Genomic DNA, 12,840 nt, shown 5'->3' with positions numbered 1-12,840 from the left:
TGTGTTATAGAGAAAAAAATGTCATTGTGCCTCAACACTATCCCAAAAATCCACCAATTGTCTTAGATTCTTCCTAAAAATTGCAGGTGACTTCCTGTGCCTAGGCACTCCTGTTCTGCACCCTCAAAGCTGTATATCAGGCGACTTTCTGTGCCCAGGCACTCCTGTTCTGTGTTCTCATAGCTATAGATCAGGTGACTTCCTGTGCCTAGGCACTTCTTTTCTGTACCTTCATACCTATATATCAGGTGACTTCTTGTGCCTAGGCAGTCCTGTTCTATACCCTCATAGCTGTTTATCAGGTGACTTCTTGTGCCTAGGCAGTCCTGTTCTATCCTCATAGCTGTATATCAGGTGACTTCCTGTGCCTAGGCACTCCTGTTCTATACCCTCATAGCTGTATATCAGGTGGCTTCCTGTGTCTAGGCGCTCCTGTTCTGTATTCTAATAGCTGTATATCAGGTGACTTCCTGTGCCTAGGCACTTCTGTTTTTTACTCTCATAGCTGTATATCATTTGACTTCTTGTGCCTAGGCACTCCTGTTCTGCACCCTCAAAGCTGTATATCAGGTGACTTCCTGTGCCTAGGCACTTCTGTTTTTTACTCTCATAGCTGTATATCAGGTGACTTCTTGTGCCTAGGCACTCCTGTTCTGTATCCTCAAAGCTGTATATCAGGTGACTTCCTGTGTCTAGGCACTCCTGTATATCAGGTGTCTATGTTTTTTCCCTAGGTTGTCAATTCTTTTAAAAATTCTGATAACCGGCCAGGATGAGGGTCCTTATTTAAAAAAAATATATATATAACTATGTTTTTGCTTATAAATTTGCACATGGCTGAAAATAAAAATATATATTGGTACATAAAAAATGAAAATCCTATATTGGTCTCACAGTTAACTAACACCTACAGATCTTGCAGCCTGTGAATGGACAGCACAAAGAGAAGCAGCTTATCTATCCATCATTCTGCTCTTTCCTCCTATCAGTATGCTTTTTGTTCTGCTTCTCCCTCTGAGACTACAAGCTGCATGTAATAATGTAGTAATGAATACACAGCTCCATTAATTTTTGCCCTTTATATGGGCCCAGAGTTCAGGTTTATTATCAGGAAAGCTTTGTCATTCCTGGATATTCACGTGTTACAAATGGTAACAGATGGCAGCAGTAATGGGCTGAAAAGCAATCCGTGGCCGGGTTTGATGTCGGGAGTGGCTAATGCTCCTCTCTCATTACTTGGAATGCAATGGGATAATAATGCTTTTCATTGTGTGGGCCCCTGACAAATCCTGAAGGACCCGCTGGCCCGCTGCACCTGCTGACTGCCGACCATTAATAACTTTTCCCTGGTTCCCGAGCTGTGACCAATCCCATATCTGTTTACAAATGTTTTCACTCAGGCACCGGGCTGTAATGAAGGCGCCGTGTCAAAGGTCTCCGCCAAGTCCCAAATATTATGGAGGAGTGAGGAATTTATCATGTGACAAAGAGAGTCAGATGTAGCAAGTGTCAAGTGAAAAGCCGATGTTTGGATGACAGGATTTGTTGTTGATTTTCACAGCTTGGCTTATATTTAGTGAATGGAAAATATCCGATAACATTACACTCAGCAGCAACAGGGGGGCCGCGGAGAACCATGGGGGGTATTCAGTTCATAATTAAAGATGGAGATTACATTGTTCCAAAATGCGTGTTTCGTTCTCTATTGTGATTTTATTTTCTTTGCCAGTGCAGTGAGATCATCAATGGCCGGACATCTGAAACGGAAAGAAGGTGGCACATGTGAAAGAAGGAAGTTGGCAGCAGCTGTAGAATGTCAAGAGAGAACACTGAGCCGTTACAACTGAAGGAAAGTGGAACAAAATCACACTGCTGCTGTTACATCTCCAGCCACAAGATGTCCTCAGTCTTCCAGCTTGAATTAGGACATACTGTAAGTGTGGATTCTTGTTGGTATTTATCATCCCGCCCCTGAGGAGACATCACCAAGCCATGTATGACATCATCACTCTCTCTGTATCATTGAGGCTCCTTCACCTATGACAAAGAGGATCCCAATAAGTGATTGAACCAACATTAAGATAAATGGAAAAGATAAGTATAGAAAAAGGCAAAAACACACAGGGATAATAGAAGGTAGATTTAGCATGGTCACGTTAAGATTTCAATACGGGGAATTGAGTAGAGATCAGAGAGCCACAACTAGGGATGAGCAAGTTTTTAAAACTCGATCTCGCGGGGAATTCTCACTTACTGAAATTGTAAGCAAGAATGGCCGGTGTAAATTCGTCGATTCAAGCTCGAGTTTCAAAAAAAAAAAAAAGATTGAGGGCTGCGCTGATCAATGAATGCAGCGCCGGCTGCAATAATTGATCAGTTCAGTGTGCGATCTGCGGCACTAAAGGTTAAATGGGTTACAAGTTTCCTCATTCAAAACCTCTAGTGCTCTCTGATTGGCTGAGGAAAGCTTTCCTCAGCCAATCAGGAAGCATTGGAGGTTTTGAATGAGGATACTTGTCCCCATTTGATCTCTAGTGCCAGGAATCACAAACAGGATTACCAGAGCTGCAAGATTCTGGGAATCCACTGCGATCCCTGGGCACTAGAGGTTCATTAACCTCTAGTGCTGGGGATCTTCTCAATGTAGGTGCATTCATTGAGAACAGTGTGCCATCCCTGGCACATAGAGGTTATTTAACCTCTACTACCCTGGGGATCGCAAACAGGCGGATTCCCAGGGAATCCTGTGCATGCTCCTGTAATTTCCTCGATCTTCCGATGGTTTCCCGAAATCGGGTTCGCTGAAATTTTGAGGAACCATCGGAAGTTCGAGGAAATTTTTGCTAGAATACCAGAGGCACCATCTTAGGATAACATTGGGTATTGAGCCAGTATTACTAATCTACCAGTTATGGTGATGACCCAGACCCAGAAGTGCACCTTTAAATCCTTGTGCATCATTCGACCAGTAAGAATGAGGACATCTAGTGGTAGATAGAGTTTACTACAGGGGACAGCTATGGAGAAGAAGTGAGTTTTGAGCTGCAAGCTGTATTTTGAGGGGAAATGGACATGGGGCTGTCAGATTTTCCTTTTTGCTGCCCATTGTTCACAATTGTATGCAGAGGTCTGGTATTTGCAGACAGAGACATCAGTGACAGCGCCTATCGATCTGCTGTCTGCAGAGGACAAAGGTCATCAGGGGCAGCGGCGTCTCATGATAAACCCATGACAATGGTCACAATGTATACAATGCTCTATCTATCACTGTTCAGAAGATTAAAATATCAATAAAATGTAACATTGTATTCTGCAGGTGGGTGAGGCCTAAAGGGCTAATCATAGCCTATTGCAATGCATCAGAATCTCATTTATTTCCACCTATCACATTCCACATTTTTTTTCTATAACACTGACAGATATGTTTAGAAGATAAATAATATTAACAGACTTTTATTATAAAGCTCAACTGCCTAAACAAGACGTCTTTTCATTCTACGAAACAACAACTGTGAAAAACTAAGTAATTATCCCCGCCCATGAGGGGACATTGCCAACACAATGATATCATATGTGTCACATGACAGGCTCAGCATTTCACCTATTGGTTTGTAGAATAATCTTATGAAATTAGGGGACCCAATGGTACAAATACCTGAGATACAATTAATAATGGGGGAGGAATTATTATGTTTTTGAAAGGAAGCCATAGTTTAAACGCATCATTTCCCAACTCTTGTACATGGTAAAATGACATGAAAAAACACGATCCTGCCATACTATGCAGCCATTTCTGGAGGGCATGCAGTAAAGTGGCTATAAAGAGATTGCAGAGGATCATCAGTACTAAGATTTATCTAATATTCTGAATTTTGGTAGTATAATGGTTAAAACAATTGCATCACATAGTGCACAGAACGTGGTGCCATTCTCTGGTTTTCTTCCTTCCCTGTGATCTGCTGTGTAGTTCCTGCGCAGCTTAGGGAGCAGAAGGTAACAGAAGAAGAAAGATGACCTTTGGAATTATCAATATCCTGCATGACTTGGGTTACAGAATTGATTGGGGCTGTCAGATGGCTGCAGACGACATGTCAGGGAGGAGAATCTCCGACTGCTTCGATGAATGTTCAATGTTCAGGAAGCAACCGTGGCTTGCAAATGTCAAATTCTGAGATTTGTAATCATTGGTAATAATTTATAAACTGATAAGATGCTTAGGAACCAATCAGAAAGGGAAGAACAAAATCCATTGGTGTATCTTTTTCCCTGGTGGCGTTCATTCCTAAATAAACACCAATCGTGGTATTCTGGTGCTTTGTGTATTTCTTCCAGATCTGTACAGTCATCTCGTGTGACACTCTTCCTGTAATATAGACCGGTCACTGCTGCTTCTTCTGTTTGTGCAGGGTAACTGGTCTTGACACCGCCCCTTCCTGTAGTTTTCTTTAGGCTACTTGTAATGGGTGGAGTTGATAGGCCCCTCCCACAGCTCTGTACAGGATGTCACTGCTCTAGCTGGCTATGTCTAAGATGTTCTGGTGAGACTCACCATGGACTTGTAACAAAGAGGGCAAACAGTGCAAAGTGGCAAAAACACAGCATGAATCATTCATTGCCTTTTGTCAGGGGAATATGGGAAGTTCACTGTACAGACATTTCCCAAATCCCATATGTAGCCAAGGTTCCTCTTCTTCTTGGCCACCCCCTTAATGCTCAAGGAGCTTGAACAACCTAAAAATGTACCCTTAGGGGGGCAGGTCCTTGAAATCCTAGGCTAGCCATTCTCAATCAAGGTTCCTCCTCCTCCTGGCCCTAAATGATTAAGGGACAAAATGGACCTGATTTATTAAATCTCTTCAAGATTGGAGAAGACAGACTATCATGGGGAAACCTGGGTGATAAAGCAAAATTGGAATGTTTTTTTTCTACAAATCTTTGCCATTATTTGACAAATGTTTTCAATCCTGGACCAAATCTATTTCAGGTTTGCTTGATCACCCAGGTTCACTTATGGTAGTCTATCTTGTCCAGCCTTGGTGAGCTTTAATAAACCAGGCCCAATCTGAGGTGCAATGTAAGCCTGGGCATCTTAAAAAAACGTACTCCTTAGGGGCAGCTCCTTCACAGCTTGGATCAGCCAATCACATATAAGGTTCCCTGAAACCTTGAGGTTCCTCCATGGTTCCTTGCATTGCAGACCAACTTCCAATCTGACATTGGCTCCATGATTTCAAGGCCAACCTGGCAAAGCTAGAGCCATGACATCCGTTATCTTTTGACCTGACCATACAGGTCGCATTCTGACCACAAATGTAAGGGGTTTTTTGAGCCTCTAGTCAATTTAGAAGGGTCCACCAAGACCACCAAGACCTAAAGGTTATTTCAAGGGTTTCTTGGGGAATACAAGAAAGGCTGACCTAGGCTGACATGAATTGGTCAATAACGGTAGACCTCCATATGGAACATGCTCCATGGTGGACCACCAAAGAGGACAATTAGACATGATGAGCAAACCTTTGACAGATTTTTTTTTTACCTTATCAAATTGGTGACATTTTGACCACAAACTTAAGGGCCTCTCTGAACCATCTTTTTCTAGAGGTCCACCAAAACCTGAAGGTTATTTCAAGGGTTCTTTTGGGATAAGAAGAAGGGTTGACCTAGGCTGACATGTATTGGTCAATACAAATTGAGCTTCACATGGAAGAGGCTTCGGGGTAGACCACAAAGTAAGACAATCAGACACGATGAGCAGACCTTTGCCAGTTCCTTTTTTTTTTACCTGACCATACAGGTGGCACTCCAACCACAAATGTAAGGGGCTTGAATCAATAGGGGACTGACATGAATCGGTCAATAATGGTATGCTTCCATATGGAAGAGGATCCATGGTGGACCACCAAGGAGGACAATCGGACATGATAAGCAGAGCTTTGTCAGGTTTTTTTTTTTTTTTTTTTACCTGATCATCCAGGTGGCAATCTTGCCACAAATGTAGTGGGCTCTCTGAGCCATCAATCAATTTAGAAGGGTCCACCAAGACCTAAATGGTATTTCAAGGGTTCTTCTGGAATAAGAAGAAAGGTTGACCTAAGCTGACATGAATTGGTCAATAAAAATTGACCTTCACATGGAAGAGGCTTCATGGTAGACCACCAAGGAATACAATCGGCCACAATGAGCAGACCTTTGCCAAATTGTTTTTTTTTTACCTGACTGTACAGGTGGCACTCCAACTGCAAAGGTAAGGGGCTTACAGCCTCCAGTCAATTTAGAAGGGTCCACGAAGACCTAAAGGTTTTTTCAAGGGTTACTTCTGGATAAGAAGAAAGGTTGACCTAGGCTGACATGAATCAGTCAATGACAATGGACCTCCATATGGAAGAGGCTCCATGGTGGACCACCAAGGAGGACAATTAGACATGATGAGCAGACCTTTGCCAGTTTTTTTTTTAACCTGACCATACGGATGGCATTCCAACCACAAATGAAGGGGCTCTGTGACCCATAAATAAATTTAGAAGGAATTGGTCAATAAAAATGACCTCTATATGGAAGAGGTTCCATGATGGATCAATAAGGAGGACAGTTGGACACGATGAGGAGATCTTTGCCAATTTTGTATACATTTTTGGGTTCGGCTTGACTTTTCGTTGTGGCTTCTTTTCCATTCTTCTTTGTTCCTTGGTACAAACCGTTTTCTGTCACCCAACACGAGTCTGATGTGTCTCTCTCAGCCTTGATGAAAGCAGTAATGACGCCCAATCACGGCTCAAATCACTAATCAGCATTCCTAAACGATGCTAATTGATAGCTGCGCTTCCTCATCCTCGTCCTCCCGCCTGTCAATCATGGAATGAAGCAGCTTTTCTCAGAGATAAGAAGGGATTAGAGAGAAAACTATGGCGGATTTGGTGCGACTCGCAACTAATTACACGGATCTGTGGCTGGGGTTATCGCGGCTTCGTTCAACAAGTGAGAAGACAAAAAGATACCGAGCGTTACCGCAGAGGATCTCAGCTGTGTTATTTCTTTGCTTCTGCTTAAAGGGAAGCTCTGCTTTATTTTTTCAGGCTCATCCCCCTAAAAATGATCCTTCCATCAAGGTCAAAGTTCAGCTACTTCCTGTTATAGGATGGGGCAGAGCTTTGTAGCCTAGTCACACAGGTTTTAATGGAGGCTACAAGCGACCAAAAAGGACTGTCCATGAAAGTGAAAGGTTCTTTGGCCATTTCCTGTTACAGGGTGACAACACTCCATCTCTGTCTGGATTGCGTTGTCACTCTGCCACAGCAAACCTTCCACAAGAACAAATGTCCACTTACCCGCTCCTTCTCCAAAAGATTCTTATGCGGCCACAAGGAACTCTAGCAATAGACCAGAGCATCTATTCATATGAGTCTTCCTGGAAGATTAGTTACACCATCCTCACTTTGCTGCTGTTGGGTAAGGTAGGAACACATCTCATTTTTTGGGGGAATTTTCAGGAAGAGGACCCAGAAAATGTGGGCAGACTTTCTGTGATCATGACAGGTAACCTTTAACCACTTGGAATCCTTTATGACAGGTGACAACGTAATTAAGAGTCAAGGACAGAGTGTTGTCACCCTAACAGGAAGTAGCTTAGTATGGCAGGATCCTCAGGTTTATTTTAGCTTGTTGCTGTGGTACAGCTCCTGTGAGATTTTGGTGATTATATCCACGTAATACATAATCTTATGGCAACGGTAAGGAATCCACCATTTTTATAGCACCTTCATTATAAAAGTACTCCGGCCATTATCGGCTCCCCCACAACATGTGTTGGAAATGTCGTGATGTGGTCTGTGTGTATGTAGCGGCTTCTCACATATACAGCAGGGCACCCTGGAGGAATGGCGAGGAATGCGCAGCAAAAGGCGATCCCCATAGAAAGCAACACAAATTTGATCCCGAGGTCAGGGAGGAAATGCACAGCTGCTGAAGGGGGGTGCACTGGAGGCCAATTTTAGCAGCAATGTCACATGACCGAATTTCAGACCTTATCATATTAGTTTGGGGTTTTTAACCCTTTAGTGCAGAGCGACAAACGTGTGGAAAGCAGGAAGAAGTGCCGCCATATACGGAATGCGATCTCAACTATTAAAGGGAAATTCACAGCTGGTGAAATGAGAGCAATGAGCGCTGTGCTGACACTTACCACCTTCTAGAAATATCTATGAGGGTGATCCATCAACTTCAGTTTTTTCTGAATTACCGAACTGGAGCAAAGGGTGGTTTCCCCTTGGGGGCGGGATTTAGGGGATAATGCTAGGACTTTTCACTGCCCACAACCTGTGATTGGACAATGAAAAGAGAAGCAGCAGACTGCTCTCTACTTCTATGAACATGAACACTCTCTGACTTCTCTCTCTTCCTGTCTGAGGGACTTCCGATAACAAAAATGAAATTTTTAAAATAGTCCAAAAGGCAACACAGGAAGTAAGTGGAATCCACCCAATCAGGACAAAGGCAGCAGGGATTATCTGACAAATGGACTATTTCCTGCTATAAAAAATGCTTTAGTTGTTATTGTCCCTGCTATTTTCCACACTTGGTGACCACACAGGAACTGACATTGACATGGACACAGTAATACAAATTCTAACACTGCCCTAGGGTATCTAAAATGGAATAAAAAGTCTATCACCCTCCAGCCCTCCCATGAGGACCCTCTCCCCCCCAGATTTTTCCTCCTTATATTTTATTCTTCCCTGTTGATGGGTCATTCTGACCCATGCTGGGTTCTCTTTCTTTGACCCCTGCACCGGACACTGGGTGATCCTGGCTATTGGCACATAAATACCATGTGATCACAGAGTGCTGCAGTGATGCCCCTCGGGGGCGGGTCCATGGCTCGTTCTACTCACAGCACCTCCTCTGTCTTTCAGGATATGTGATGCAAGACGTCATTGGGTGAATCCCAATAGTTTATTGGATGGAGATCTGGTGACTGCGGAGGCTTTTTGAGTCATTGACATGAAATCAGTCTGAGATGGGGGAGTATTTGCATTTCTGTTGTCTTTCTTTCGCTAGATCCAGCCTGGCTATTTTCCTCTGACAACAAAATGGCATTTTCACCCAGAAAATTGGTATTTTCCAACCATTCTCTATAAACCCCAGAGATGGATGTAGGTGAAAATCCCAGCAGATCCTGAAATCCTTAGACCAGCCCACTTGGCGCCAACAACCATGTCACGTTCAATATCACCTTTCTTCCCGATTCGGTTTGACCTTTATCAGGTTCCCTTGACAATATCTACATGCCGAAATGTATTGCTGCCAATTTATTGGTTGAGTAGATATTTAAGGTAACAAAGAGGTGTACCTAATAAAGTGGCAGGGGTGTGAATGTTTGTCTTTTCGGTGGGTGTAGTACCAAATGATGACCATGTGGTGGTGGTAGTCACTTAGGATAGGAGGACTAAGTGATACAAAGTGAAAGTTTGCTGTACACAGAATGTGAATGTTGATTTCCGCTTGGAAAGCTCTTTAATCCCATTATTATAAGGTCAGAATTCAGCTCCAAGAAAAGAAATGTATTTCCAATGTTTAATCCTCCCATGATCCTCCTCTTCCCTCCCTAGCAAGAGATTACAAGGCCCATCGTTTGATTAGTGTATGGCTCCTGTTCTCCTCCGCCACCCATCTACTCCTTCTGTTGGGATTGAGTCCCAAGTGCTCGCGAAACCCGGGCTTGTCTCCAGATCACATAACTCCCCATGATAATATCTTCCTTTACGGCGCCATCTTTATTCAGGCTTCATCTAGGGTCACCATCTACCTGGAGATGATAGAATCATGTGAATCCCGCTAGTTTGACACAAATCAGCCCTTGCAGCAGCCTTTTGTTACAATGTCACAGCCTGGGAGAAAAGACTGAGAAAATGCTCCGCATGCCTGCAGCTTTCTTATCAATATCTTTTATTTATGAAGCACCAACATATAAATTGGCGTTGTACAATAAGGATATGTAAAGGAGGAAAAGAGGTGGCTTGATGGTCCACATGGCTGCATGATTATTGGCTAGTGATTTAGGGAACAGGACTATCTGGGAGACACTTCCATCCAATAGAAAAAATCATATGGTGTGAGCATTCTGATTGGCTGATGGTGTTTGCATTCACCTAGAAATGCTATGCAACCTTGCAAAGATGCTCCAGGGGATCAGCAGCATTGAGCTGGGACAACAGATGAAAAAAAATGGGGAATAAACATGGGGGCATTAAATATACCCGGCCTAAAAGCATCCACTCCTCCAGGCTGACTTCCCTCCATCAAATTATATTACAATTTGAGTAACACCGGATAATTTGCATATTTTTGCATAACTCCTCCCAAGAGCCAGCCCACTGCTTACATCATCCACGTCCCGCCCACCAGACACAATCTGCCTGCATTGCATAAAGAAGAACAGAGACCTATTGATTATGAGGTCATTGGGGCAGAAAAAGCAAAATATGTGCTGCAAGAAGTTATTTAAATAATAACATCCGCCTGGATCTGTAAAGCTGAAGTCCCGGGAGCAGGTGAAGCTTATCCTGCAGCTCCTCTGGCCCCCCAGCTTCTTATTCTTGCCCCCCCCCCCCCCATTCTTTGGTGTTTTTCTGATCACCTGTTCTCGTGTTAGGTCTGGAAAATGACATGGCATTGATTTATTCCAGGCCCTGTGGGGTGGGAGGGGGGAAGGAGACTGAGATGGTAAAACATTTGTTCTCTGCATCTGGAGCAATTACCCCGACTACCTTGGTGGGCCGCACAGATTACAGAGGAGCGACGATCAACATGCCGGATCACAATGGTTTATCCATTCATAAGTTATCACAAGTCTCACTTCTCTAATATGGAGAAAACTTTATAGAAATCTGCATCCGGCTAATAGAAAAATCTGCAACAAATAAAATTCAGATTCAAAAAGTTGAATTAAATCTGTGGAAGGATATCAATGTGCTTTGTGTGCAGGAAATGTCCCAGAGATCTGGAGAAGAATTGCAATAACATTATCACTGGGCTGTGATGAGATGTGCAGGCAGCAGAGCTGTGGGAGGGGCTCGGGAGCTCCACCCACTACAGGCTGCCTGTGGGGACGTAAAGGAGGGGGTGGAGACCAGACCAGACAACCTGCAGAAGAAGAGGGAGCGGCAGTGGCCGGTCTTTATTAGAGAAGGGGGTGGAGATCAGAAAACTTACCTTACATTAGGAAACAATAGCAGTGACCAGTCTTTATTATAAGGGGATGGAGACAAGACCAGTTACTCAGCGTAAGAAGGGAGAGCCGCAGGGACCAGCCTTTATTAGAGAAGGGGACACGACTGGACAAGTTACCCTGCATGAAGACAGAATAGCTGGGATCAGTCTTTATTATAAGAAGGTGATGCCAAGACCAGGCACCCTACATAAGAACGGTGCATCAGTGACCAGTCTTTATTAGAAGGTTGGGGGGGATCAGACCAGGCACAAGGTGCAGAGGCTGGTCTGTATTGGAGTAAGGGGTGGAGAACAGACCAGGCACCCTGTACAGGAAGGGAGAGCAGCACTGACCAGTCTGTATTAGAGGAAGGGGCGGAGATCAGACCTGGCACCTTGCACAAAGAAGGGGAGCAGCAGTGACTGGTCTTTCATAAAAGGGGGTGGAGACAAGATCATGTACCCTGCATAAGAAAAGAATAGCAGTGACCGGTCTTTATAAAAAAAGGGGGTGGAGATAAGACCAGGAACCCTGCAGGATAAGGATCGAGGAACAGTGACTGGTCTTTACTACAGTAAGTGAATGGTAATGGTAAGTCAATGGTAAAGTAAACCTCAACTTCCATCACACATCGGCCTCTATTACCCCAGCCAGCACCCTGCCCCTGGAAAGGTGAGTATCAGTGGATGAATGGGAAAAAATGACAGGTGCTCTTGAATTGCGTCTTGTTTTATTAGCAGTATTTGCCATTTTTATCAGAAAACAATGATACCAATAGGGAAAAAGTGGCCCCAAAGGGAGCATGGTGGCCAAGTGGTTGGTGCTGTTGCCGTACAAGTCCCAGGTTTAAATCTTGGTCAGGGTGCTATCTGCATGGAGTGTGTATATTCCCCCCAGGTTGATGTGGTTTTTCTCCCATGTACGGCCGTACTGCCCGCTGCCCGGTCCCAACAGAAAACTAAGGCAGTCGCCATTGATGAGCTTGACTATCTGACATTTCTCCAGCTCCAATTAAAGGTTCTCCTCCACATTCTCAGCTCATCTTCACACTTGGCCTGTCATCAAGTCAATAAAATGATGAAGTGACGGGCCAATACGGCCTCTGCTACATTTGTTTAATCATCTCGGAGAGCTTTGTATAGCTGCCAACATAAACTCCAATGTGCGCAGATTTCCCATCATCATTACCGAGGCCTTTGGGTTGCTGAAATCATCTTATCTTCACGTGTCTGATGTCACCGGCCAGCGATTCTGAAGATGGAGAATTTGTGGATCACATGTTCTGAATTCTGCGGAATGTGCTGCAATCAGAGAGGAAGATACCCTGGTATGTGGGGCAACTCTATATTAATGGCTATGGATGGGGGCAACTTTATATTAATGGCCATGGATGGGGGGAACTCTATAATAATGGCCATGGATGGGGCAACTCTATACTAATGGCTATGGATGGGGGCAACTCTATATTGATGGCTATGGATGGGGGCAACTCTATAATATTGGCTATGGATGGGGGCAACTCTTTATTAATGGCCATGCATGGGGGCAACTCTATATTAATGGCAAAGGATGGGGGCAACTCTATATTAACGGCCATGGATGGGGACAACTCTATACTAATGGCTATGGATGGA

At 44.0% G+C, this 12,840-nt stretch overlaps 1 long non-coding RNA gene across 1 annotated transcript in view; it reads right to left on the bottom strand.

Annotated features, from left to right (window-relative positions):
- Positions 1 to 1,105: 1,105 nt before the first annotated feature.
- Positions 1,106 to 12,840, bottom strand: part of LOC140344110 (uncharacterized) — a 50,250-nt gene continuing 38,515 nt past the window's right edge. Inside the window, exon 3 of the long non-coding RNA XR_011923490.1 lies at positions 1,106 to 2,037. This is a non-coding gene — a long non-coding RNA (uncharacterized lncRNA). The remainder of the gene's footprint in view (positions 2,038 to 12,840) is intronic.

The sequence above is a fragment of the Pyxicephalus adspersus genome, chromosome Z, assembly GCF_032062135.1.
Source record: "Pyxicephalus adspersus chromosome Z, UCB_Pads_2.0, whole genome shotgun sequence".
In the NCBI taxonomy this organism is placed as follows: domain Eukaryota; kingdom Metazoa; phylum Chordata; class Amphibia; order Anura; family Pyxicephalidae; genus Pyxicephalus; species Pyxicephalus adspersus.
Note: the sequence above shows the minus strand (reverse complement) of the source record. Positions and strands in the feature narration are given on the sequence as shown.